The sequence below is a fragment of the Panthera uncia genome, chromosome B1, assembly GCF_023721935.1.
Source record: "Panthera uncia isolate 11264 chromosome B1, Puncia_PCG_1.0, whole genome shotgun sequence".
In the NCBI taxonomy this organism is placed as follows: Eukaryota; Metazoa; Chordata; class Mammalia; order Carnivora; family Felidae; genus Panthera; species Panthera uncia.
Window position 1 is genome coordinate 72,786,472 of NC_064811.1, and position 10,913 is coordinate 72,797,384.

At 38.5% G+C, this 10,913-nt stretch overlaps 1 protein-coding gene and 1 long non-coding RNA gene across 6 annotated transcripts in view; one reads left to right on the forward strand and one right to left on the reverse strand.

Moving 5' to 3' along the window:
- The window catches only part of LOC125923682 (uncharacterized), a 1,073,698-nt gene that overhangs the window by 338,956 nt on the left and 723,829 nt on the right, over window positions 1–10,913 (reverse strand). The gene's annotated exons all lie outside the window — the stretch shown is intronic.
- MMRN1 (multimerin 1) overlaps window positions 1–10,913 on the forward strand; it is a 72,662-nt gene that overhangs the window by 47,232 nt on the left and 14,517 nt on the right. The gene's annotated exons all lie outside the window — the stretch shown is intronic.

A 10,913-nucleotide genomic window follows, 5' to 3' on the forward strand; every position in this document is an offset into this window, starting at 1 on the left:
AATGAGATTCCATCCGATGTAAATTAAGCATCAAAACAAAACAAGTGTTTATAATGCAAATATTTGTCTACATGTTTCTTAACTTTTCTTTTTTTTCTTTTATTTTTTTTAATGTTTATTTTTGAGAGAGAGAGAGAGACAGAGCACTAGCATGGGAGGAGCAGAGAGAGAGGGAGAAATAGAATTTGAAGCAGTGTCCAGGTTCTGAGCTGTCAGCACGGAGCCCAACATGGGGCTTGAACTCACGAACCATGAGATCATGACCTGAGCTGAAGTCAGACGCTTAACTGACTGAGCCACCCAGGTCCCCTCTTAACTTCTTTTCTGACAAGACCTCTATAATACAATCAAATTTGCCCCTGTAGGACATTTTTACTTGCATATGTAATTAAGAAACCTATTAGATAATGAGCTCCTGGATGAATGTGACCATACTAAGTCTTACTCATTTTGGCATCATCTGACAAAATGTCTGGTATGCAATAGCAACTCAGTAAATATCTGTTCAATGACTGTCTGATTGAATGACTGCATAAGTGAGCAGGAATTCAGTTGGGTAGATCACAGAAAGCCATGAATGCCAAGCTAAGCATCTTAGTTCATTTAGGCTGCTATAACAAAATACCACAGACTGGGTAGCTTTCAAATAACAAGAAATGTATTTCTCAAATAACAAGAAATGTTTCGGAGGCTGGAAAGTCCAAGATCAGGGTGTCAGCCTGATCATATTCTGATGAGGGCCCTCTTCCTGGCTCACAGCTGGGGATTTCTGGCTGTGCTCTTACATGGTGAAAGTTATGAGAGATCTCTCTGCAGTCTCTTTTAAAAGAATGCTAGGGGCGTCTGGGTGGTTCAGTTGGTTGAGCATCCGATTTCAGCTCAGGTCATGATCTCACAGCTGACAAGTTTGAGCCCCGCGTCAGGCTCTGTGCTGATAGCTCAGAGCCTGGAGCCTCCTTCTGATTCTGTGTCTCCCTCTCTCTCTGCCTCTCCCCCGCTCATGCTCTGTCTCTCTCTGTCTCAAAACTAAAGATAAACATTAAAAAATTAAAAAAAAAAAAAAAAGAATGCTAATCCTGTTCATGAGAGCTCCACCTCCCAAAGTCTCCACCTTCTAGTATCATCAACTTTGGGATTGAGAATGTCAACATATAAATTTTGGGTAGACACATTCAGATCACAACACTAAGGCATTTAGACTTGATTTTGTAAAAAGTGGTCTTCGAAAATTTGGAGCAATCGGTTGGGTGTGGTAAGAACTGTATCTCAGAAGCATGAAGTTAGCAGTAGTGTACAACATGTCTGCAAAGCATGAAACTAGAGATACCAGTTAGGACAGTATTAGAACAATAAGAGCCAGATCTAAGAAAGAGGTGGTTGAAACAGAGGGGACAGATGTAAGATATGTTGCAAAAATAAAATTAATAGACAGCAGAAGAGTGGACAAATTGATGATCCAAGGCAGCAACAAATCATGACTCGAGTCCTAGTGGTCTCAGTAAGTTTCTCTGTAACCTTACTCAAGTTCACCTGTCTGGGTCCCTGTTTCTTCTTTTTAAGTGATGGGATTGCATTAGGTGTTTTGTTGAGCTCACTGGTAGAAATATTTGCATAATGCATTATTGTGAAAAAGGTGAGCTAATCACGGCCTGGATGCGTGGCACTTGGGGAGGGAGAAACCTAGAATATTCTGAGGTTTTGAATTTGGGAAATGAGAGGGTAGCAATATCATTAATAAAAGTTGTAAACACCCATAGAGAAGCATAAATTTGGGAGGAAGGCGGAATTCAATGCAGTGCATATAAACTACTTAATAGTCTCTCTGAGAGAAGTGTTTTATGAATATGTTTGGCACATAAATAATATTAAATAATCTTTCCACAGTGAAAAGAATAGCTACTGATTCTCACTAAAAGAAATGCCAGTGTGCCTCTCACATGAGTCTGCTGTTAAATTATACGCCCAGTTGGATGAATTCTTTTATTTTATAGCTTTCTAATTATGAGTGATCATTATTCTAATATCATATGACTTCATATTTAATCTCTGGATGTTTTGATAATATTAAATATCACAGAATAATACAAAGTCGAATTGTTTCTTGACTACCTAAACTATTGTATTTTACTTATGACTTCCTTCCAATTAGTCTGACCCAGGAAGACTAACCTGGTCATGTGCAATCATAGAATAAACGATTCAGACTTACATGTTTCCAAGGCAAAAGTAGTAGTATTTCATTACAAGACGTTCTTATAATAATTATTTTAAATTTTTTTAATGTTTATTTATTTTTGAGACAGAGACAGAGAATGAACGGGGGAGGGTCAGAGAGAGAGGGAGACACAGAATCTGAAGCAGGCTCCAGGCTCTGAGCTGTCAGCACAGAGCCCGACGCGGGGCTCGAACCCACGGACCATGACATCATGAACTGAGACGAAGTCGGACGCCCAACCGACTGAGCCACCCAGGCACCCCTATAATAATTATTTTTAAAAAAATAATCAGTTGTTCTTTTTTGCATTTTATTTCCATCTTCAGTCTTCCTGTGAACACTGCAAATGGGTTTCAGTTAAGCTCTATAGTACATGTGATCACACAGCAGGCAAACCATGTCATTTTTTTTTCTTAAACCAAAAAATACCTGGATCCATATAGTAAGTATAAAATTTGAATAGCTTCAAAATTAGTTGAGGTAAAATGTTTAATAGAACTTAAGAACTTATAAACTTTTATAGTATAAAGAATGCATGTTAGGAGCTTAGGAAAATTATATTTAGATATTTATATAGCAGCTGACTCAGTATTGGGCTTAATGGGCTAATAATTAACTTAGTTCTGATCCCCTTTTTTCCAATGATGCCTTGATAAAGTTGCTTCCTGTTCTTTTATTTACTGGAAATAAAAAAAAAATTATAGGCTTATCTACCAAAATTAATAATTAATTTAAAGTTATTTATTTTATTTCAGTAAAGATAGCCAATAACAATGTCAGGGCAATAAAGATATATTGACCTAATTTCGTGAACTGAGTAGATAGATATTCACTTTATGTAGGACCAGCAGCATAACGCGTAGGATCCTTTTAGTGGATGCGTAGATATGCAAGCTCATTAAGCTGGCTTCTATGGGCCATAAAACCAATGGCATTCACTGAACGGCTGAGCAGGTGAAGTCTACGCATGGTGATAAAACCAGTGGACTCAGGCTAAATTCTCCTATAAGAATAAACCAATTGCAATTAACTACTCCTTTTCATAACCTGTTTCATACTAGGGGTGGGACAGACTGGCACACTGGCTAAATATGGCTGTGTGTCCTTTGACCTTTGTTATTCTATTATAAATACCATGTAGCCAGAGTGTTCCCCTACCTAACCAACATCAGAAGATAATTTATCATCTTATGAATGTCACAATAATATTATTCAGATTATAGTCAGTATTTGCAGAATAGTAAGTTCAGTTAGTAGAATGAAAAAACCGTATAAATGTCATTTAAAAATGTAATCTTAATTTTCATACTGATAACTTCCTTTGAAGCCTAATAATAGTAATATTATAATAATATAATATTGAATACTACTTATTAACACTCAGTATATCACAGGCGCTATAAAAATTATACTATATATTAGCCCATTTAACAATACTTATGAAATAGCTGTCATTGTTGTTATTGTTGACGATAAGTAAACTAACCCTCAGAGAGATGAACCGACCTAGGTTCGTGCAACTAGTTAGTGATGGAGCCTCGCCCCTGGTCTCTTGGACTGAGGGCTCAGTCCTCAACCACTATGCCCAGAGATTGTGTAGTAACGTTCACCTGCCTTTCTCTTCCTTCTGCCTCTGTTCAATGCATCAAATCTATCTCAGTGTCTGGCCATACCTGAATATTCCAGATGGCCAGGATTGATACTCACAGAGAGTTTCCTTTCTTGAAGATCCAAATATTGCCATCTATTCCTGCACTTACCAGGAATTAAAGGTGCTACTTTCCAGTTTGGATTTTCTGTGATATGGCCAGTGGGCAGTTGTCACTGAAAGTCATCATCAGAGATTCACAAGATCTTTTTCTGACTGATGCAATAGAAGGGCAAAATTCAGAGTCCTCATCCCTATCAGTTCCTTGTGAGCCATCCCCATATTCAGCTACGTTAATCATGATTCCTCCTAGGCCAGTGCTGATAAGCTGTTCCAGTTGAATTACTAAATATTTGATTGTGTCTAAACAATATTCCCATAGACACCAAGAGGGTTTTATTTCATCTTTGAAGATTTGTTTGTACAGCAATTGGCAGACTTGTCCCTGCAGAAAGGGTTTGGCTGCTTGCCTTCTAAGAGGAGCTGAATTCTGCTGCAACACGTCAGCAGCAACATCACTGAGGACGTGCATGCCCTCCTCGTAAAACCACTGACTTTTTTTTGTGACCCTTTCCCAGTGCTTACCAAATATACTTAACTCTTATCATAAACTTCTTTTATTCATAACTGCCCTTTTAACCACTCCTCTTAAGAAAGATTACATTCTACATAAGACTTGCTGGTGTACTGAATACACTTCGTAAAATTATTGCTGAGGATATAAGTGATTTAGAAGAGAAAAATAGGAGCCTGGATATTTAACTGTTTTATACCACTTTAAAACCGTATCTAATTTTTGTGACTGTGCATTGAGACAGTTATGATGACTATGGAGCACTGATTTTGGAATCAGAAAACCAAGATTCAGGTCCTGTCTGGCAATGTATTTATTTCTAACATGTCATTTATTTTTCTAAAACTTGCTTTCTTATTATAAAATATAGAATAATATATCTACCTCAAAAGTTTGTTTTGAGGATCATGGAACTAACTTGTATACAATACTTCATTAAATTAGTTATATCCATATGACACAATTTTTTTAGCCATACCTGATGTTTATGGTTTTTCTCTAATATTTTCAATTAACACTTGACATATAATCATTTACATATATCAACATAATTTACAGACTCATGGTATTCCATAATTCCCTATCTTTATAAGTCATTGTATTTTAAATTCAACATATGGGGGTGCCTGGGTGGCCCAGTCGGTTGAGCTTCCGACTCTTGATTATGACACAGGTCATGTTCTCACTCTCATAGTTAGGAGGTTGGAGCCCACATTGGGCTCTACAGTGACAGCATGGAGCCTGCTTGGGATTCTTTCTTTCCTTCTCTCTCTATCCCTTCCCTGCTTGCTCTCTCTCTCTCTCTCAAAATAAATAAATAAATATTAAAATAACTTCAACATATGTTTATAACTGAGTTAATGCCTATCATATAATGATAACTCAAAAAGAATAGGATACAAAATGTAAAGGTGTAAGTGTAAAAAAATGTATCTGTGTTAACAATTGCTGAAAAATACCTGCAAAAAGTTTAATAATGGTCTTTTCCAAGGTAATTTCTACTCTTCATGTGTTTTTCCATATTATAAAAAAATTAACATTTTCAAATATACCTCAAGATAACAAATAAGTTGGGGCACCTAGGTGGCTCAGTTGGTTGAGTATCTGACTCTTGATTTCAGCTTACATCATGATCCCAGGATCCTGGGATTGAGCCCTGTGTCAGGCTCCATTCTAAGTGTGGAGCCTGCCTAAAATTCTCCATCTCTCTCCCTCTGCCCCTCTCCCTGGATTGTACTCTCTCTCTCTCTCTCAAAAAAAAAAAAAAAAAAAAAAAAAGATAATATGTTGACTTCTGTACACAATAGTTAACTATAAGCTAATTAAATTTTGAAGGACAAGTGCTTGAATTTAGAATTCATGATATATTTTATAAGGTCTCCAAAACCACACACAAGTTTGGTGATCTGCCCGAAGCACTCATGGAACTTGGCATATAGTTATGCACAGAGCTAAGGTTTATTATAGTGAGAAGATACCTGATAGAATCAGAGTGGGCAAATGATACAGGCAGAATCTGGAGAAATCTTGTACCAGCTTTCTTATGCTCACTCTCTCCTATAAAGGAGCACGCTTGTGTGTGTTCTTTTCTCTAGTCCCCCTTGCCCCCCCCCCCCACACACACAAATGCAGTAACGTATGTGCAATATTTCTTACCAGAGAAGTCCTTCAGATGGTCAGCACTCAAGGGTTTTATTGGGGGTTGTCTTAGTCAATTCAGGCTGCTGTAACAAAGTACGATAGATTAGGTGGCTTATAAACAATAGAAATTTATTCCTCACAGTTCTAGAAGCTGGAAGTCTCACATCGGTGCATCATGGTTGGGTTCTGGAGAGAACCCTCTTGCAGGTTGCAGACTGTACATGTCTTATATTCTCCCATGGCAGAAAGGGAAGGAGTGACAGAGCTCTCTGGGGTCTGTTTAAAAAAAAGGCATTAATCCCATTCATGAGGACTTCACCCTCATGACCTACTCACCCCCCCCCTCCCAGAGTCCCTACCTACCAATACTATCAGACTGGGGGGTGGGGGTCAGGATTTCAATGTATGAATTCTTAGCCAACACAAACATTCCATCTATAACAGGACTGGCCATGTAGGCACCCTCTGCCTAGCATCTACCACAACTCCAGACTCTCAGAAAGAAAACAGATGTTCAGGATACCCACATTATTTGTACAAAAAGTCGGGGCACAGTGAATGACGCTTACCAATTAGGAAATGGCAAGAAGCCAAGTGCCCAGATGTGGGCTAAGGACAAAACCTTGCAAGCAGGCCTCTCTAAAGCTAGCAGTCTCAGGCCTGCTCCATTAATTCTTTTCTGTTCATGATCGTAAAGATATTCATTATGTCAGAATTGATTAGCAAGCCTGTCTGCTGGGGATAGCCTCCCCAGTTTGTGTCAATAAAACATACCAGTGTTGGAGAGAATATTAAATGTACTATTTTCGTTCATGGTTCCCGGGAGAAGAAAAGACTCCCCAGGTTTCTATGTGATTCTCCTTCAGATGGAAGGATGACAATTGAGGAGAGGATGCTGACAAAACTGACAGGCCCTTCCTGTACCTTGTCTTGTAGTAAAGTGTCCATGGTATCTGAGGTGAGCAGGCAGAAACCCATGTGTTTGATACTCACATCTGAACCAAAATTTGTAACACATGGTCTGACACAAAAAAGGAAAGGGGACAGAATACCAAGTCCCCATTTACACAGACACCGAACATGCTTAGGTTCTTTCTACTGAATCACAGGAGCTATTTCTACAATAGACTATTCTTTGGCACCCAAGAGTTGAAAACAGATTTGATTATTAACTGGTCCATAACTAGGGGCTCCTGGGTGGCTCAGTCGGTTGAGCGTCTGACTTCGGCTCAGGTCATGATCTCGCGGTTCCTGAGTTTGAGCCCCAAGTCGGGCTCTGTGCTGACAGCTCAGAGCCTGGAGCCTGCTTCGGATTCTGGGTCTCCCTCTCTCTCTGCCCCTCCCCTGCTCATGCTCTGTCTCTCTCTCTGTAAAAAATAAGTAAACATTAAAAAAAAAATTTAACTGGTCCATAACTAAATACAATGAATAGATGTCTTTGTACTGGCATCAAAAACACTATAAATTGAAAATTGCACATGATAATATGATTTCATACATGAGTTATCAAACACGAGAAGGAAAGTGTAGGGATTATTAAATCACATATTGTGAACTACTGTCTGAGCAGACATTATAGTTACATCTTGACAAAAAATTGAAGCATAAACATAATAGCTGTACCAAATTTTAACTGCACATGAAGTTTGAGAAACATTTAATTGTCAATTTCACTATACATAGCTTAAAAGTGACCCTGAAAAGAAGTAATAAGTATTTTATTATAAGATTACTTTGAACTATTCAAATATGTTTATGTTGAATACCATTCTTCGGGGGGAAAATATGACATGTCACCTTTACTGATATCATTGATTGATTGATTTTTTAATTTTTTTAACGTTTATTTATTTTTGAGACAGAGAGACAGAGACAGAGTATGAACAGGGGAGGGTCAGAGAGAGAGGGAGACGCAGAATCTGAAACAGGCTCCAGGCTCTGAGCTGTCAGCACAGAGCCCAAGGCGGGGCTCGAATTCACTGGCCGTGAGATCATGACCTGAGCCGAAGTTGGATGCTCAACCAACTGAGCCACTCAGGCGCCCTGACATTATTGATCTATTGAAACTCAAGACTCTTCACCTCCAAAAAATTACCCATAATATCATTACACAGTGTATGGAGAATTAAAGAAATCAGTGGAAGAAAGCTATTGCATGGCATTGTGCCAGAATGATAGAGGAACCAAAATATACACCTACCTTTTACCAAAAAAGGAAGCCATTTTTATGGTTAATCAATGCTCCTTTAAGAATTCTTTTCTAGACTTTATAATCATAAGCAAACTCTGGGTGTGGGTGGGATAAGCCAGGGGAAGGTATGCATTCTACAGAGAGATGGGAAATAGAGCAGAGTCAGGGCAACAACATCCTCCAAGGGTGGTGGAGAAAGAGAAGTGAGGAGAGAATAGTGAGAAAAGAGCAAGAAGTAGTAGGACAAGCATACCTCAGGTGGATGTTAGCATCTGATTGTATTCTGCAAGACTGCCGTATTATTGGAAGTTATGAAAAGTACTCAAGTAACCCAAATAGTTATCTGGGTACTAATGAGATGGCATCAACTCTACTTTCCAAATATCGCCTAAAATCAGTGACTTTATTGTAATCTAAGAAATTTTCTTAAAAATCTCAAATTGCATATCTACCTCTAGATCTTTAAAAATACCTTCCTAGATTAAAGGTGCGGTAAAAGCATCAGATAATTTTTATAATTCAGTGTTCTATTACCCCAAAGTGTTGTGCTCAAACTAATTTAAGCAGTTTTTCTCTTAGGGTCAAATAACTATCTTAGAATTATTAGTTATTTGAAAATAGTAACAGTTCCTAACTGCTCAATTCGACAAATATAACTGAGTGCTAAATGGAATCAGGTACTGTTCTAGGTATTTTTTTTTGTTTTTTTTTTTGTTTTTTTTTTTTTATTTTTTAATATATGAAATTTACTGTCAAATTGGTTTCCATACAACACCCAGTGCTCATCCCAAAAGGTGCCCTCCTCAATACCCATCACCCACCCTGCCCTCCCTCCCACCCCCCATCAACCCTCAATTTGTTCTCAGTTTTTAACAGTCTCTTATGCTTTGGCTCTCTCCCACTCTAACCTCTTTTTTTTTTTTTTTTTTTTTTCCTTCCCCTCCCCCATGGGTTTCTGTTATGTTTCTCAGGATCCACATAAGAGTGAAACCATATGGTATCTGTCTTTCTCTGTATGGCTTATTTCACTTAGCATCACACTCTCCAGTTCCATCCATGTTGCTACAAAAGGCCATATTTCATTTTTTCTCATTGCCACGTAGTATTCCATTGTGTATATAAACCACAATTTCTTTATCCATTCATCAGTTGATGGACATTTAGGCTCTTTCCATAATTTGGCTATTGTTGAGAGTGCTGCTATAAACATTGGGGTACAGGTGCCCCTATGCATCAGTACTCCTGTATCCCTTGGATAAATTCCTAGCAGTGCTATTGCTGGGTCATAGGGTAGGTCTATTTTTAATTTTCTGAGGAACCTCCACACTGCTTTCCAGAGCGGCTGCACCAATTTGCATTCCCACCAACAGTGCAAGAGGGTTCCTGTTTCTCCACATCCTCTCCAGCATCTATAGTCTCCTGATTTCTTCATTTTGGCCACTCTGACTGCCGTGAGGTGATATCTGAGTGTGGTTTTGATTTGTATTTCCCTGATAAGGAGCGACGTTGAACATCTTTTCATGTGCCTGTTGGCCATCCGGATGTCTTCTTTAGAGAAGTGTCTATTCATGTTTTCTGCCCATTTCTTCACTGGGTTATTTGTTTTTCGGGTGTGGAGTTTGATGAGCTCTTTATAGATTTTGGATACTAGCCCTTTGTCCGATGTGTCATTTGCAAATATCTTTTCCCATTCCGTTGGTTGCCTTTTAGTTTTGTTGGTTGTTTCCTTTGCTGTGCAGAAGCTTTTTATCTTCATAAGGTCCCAGTAATTCACTTTTGCTTTTAATTCCCTTGCCTTTGGGGATGTGCCGAGTAAGAGATTGCTACGGCTGAGGTCAGAGAGGTCTTTTCCTGCTTTCTCCTCTAAGGTTTTGATGGTTTCCTGTCTCACATTCAGGTCCTTTATCCATTTTGAGTTTATTTTTGTGAATGGTGTGAGAAAGTGGTCTAGTTTCATTCTTCTGCATGTTGCTGTCCAGTTCTCCCAGCACCATTTGTTAAAGAGACTGTCTTTTTTCCATTGGATGTTCTTTCCTGCTTTGTCAAAGATGAGTTGGCCATACGTTTGTGGGTCTAGTTCTGGGGTTTCTATTCTATTCCATTGGTCTATGTGTCTGTTTTTATGCCAATACCATGCTGACTTGATGATGACAGCTTTGTAGTAGAGGCTAAAGTCTGGGATTGTGATGCCTCCTGCTTTGGTCTTCTTCTTCAAAATTACTTTGGCTATTCGGGGCCTTTTGTGGTTCCATATGAATTTTAGGATTGCTTGTTCTAGTTTCGAGAAGAATGCTGGTGCAATTTTGATTGGGATTGCATTGAATGTGTAGATAGCTTTGGGTAGTATTGACATTTTGACAATATTTATTCTTCCAATCCATGAGCAGGGAATGTCTTTCCATTTCTTTATATCTTCTTCAATTACCTGCATAAGCTTTCTATAGTTTTCAGCATACAGATCTTTTACGTCTTTGGTTAGATTTATTCCTAGGTATTTTATGCTTCTTGGTGCAATTGTGAATGGGATCAGTTTCTTCATTTGTCTTTCTGTTGCTTCATTGTTAGTGTATAAGAATGCAACTGATTTCTGCACATTGATTTTGTATCCTGCAACTTTGCTGAATTCATGTATCAGTTCTAGCAG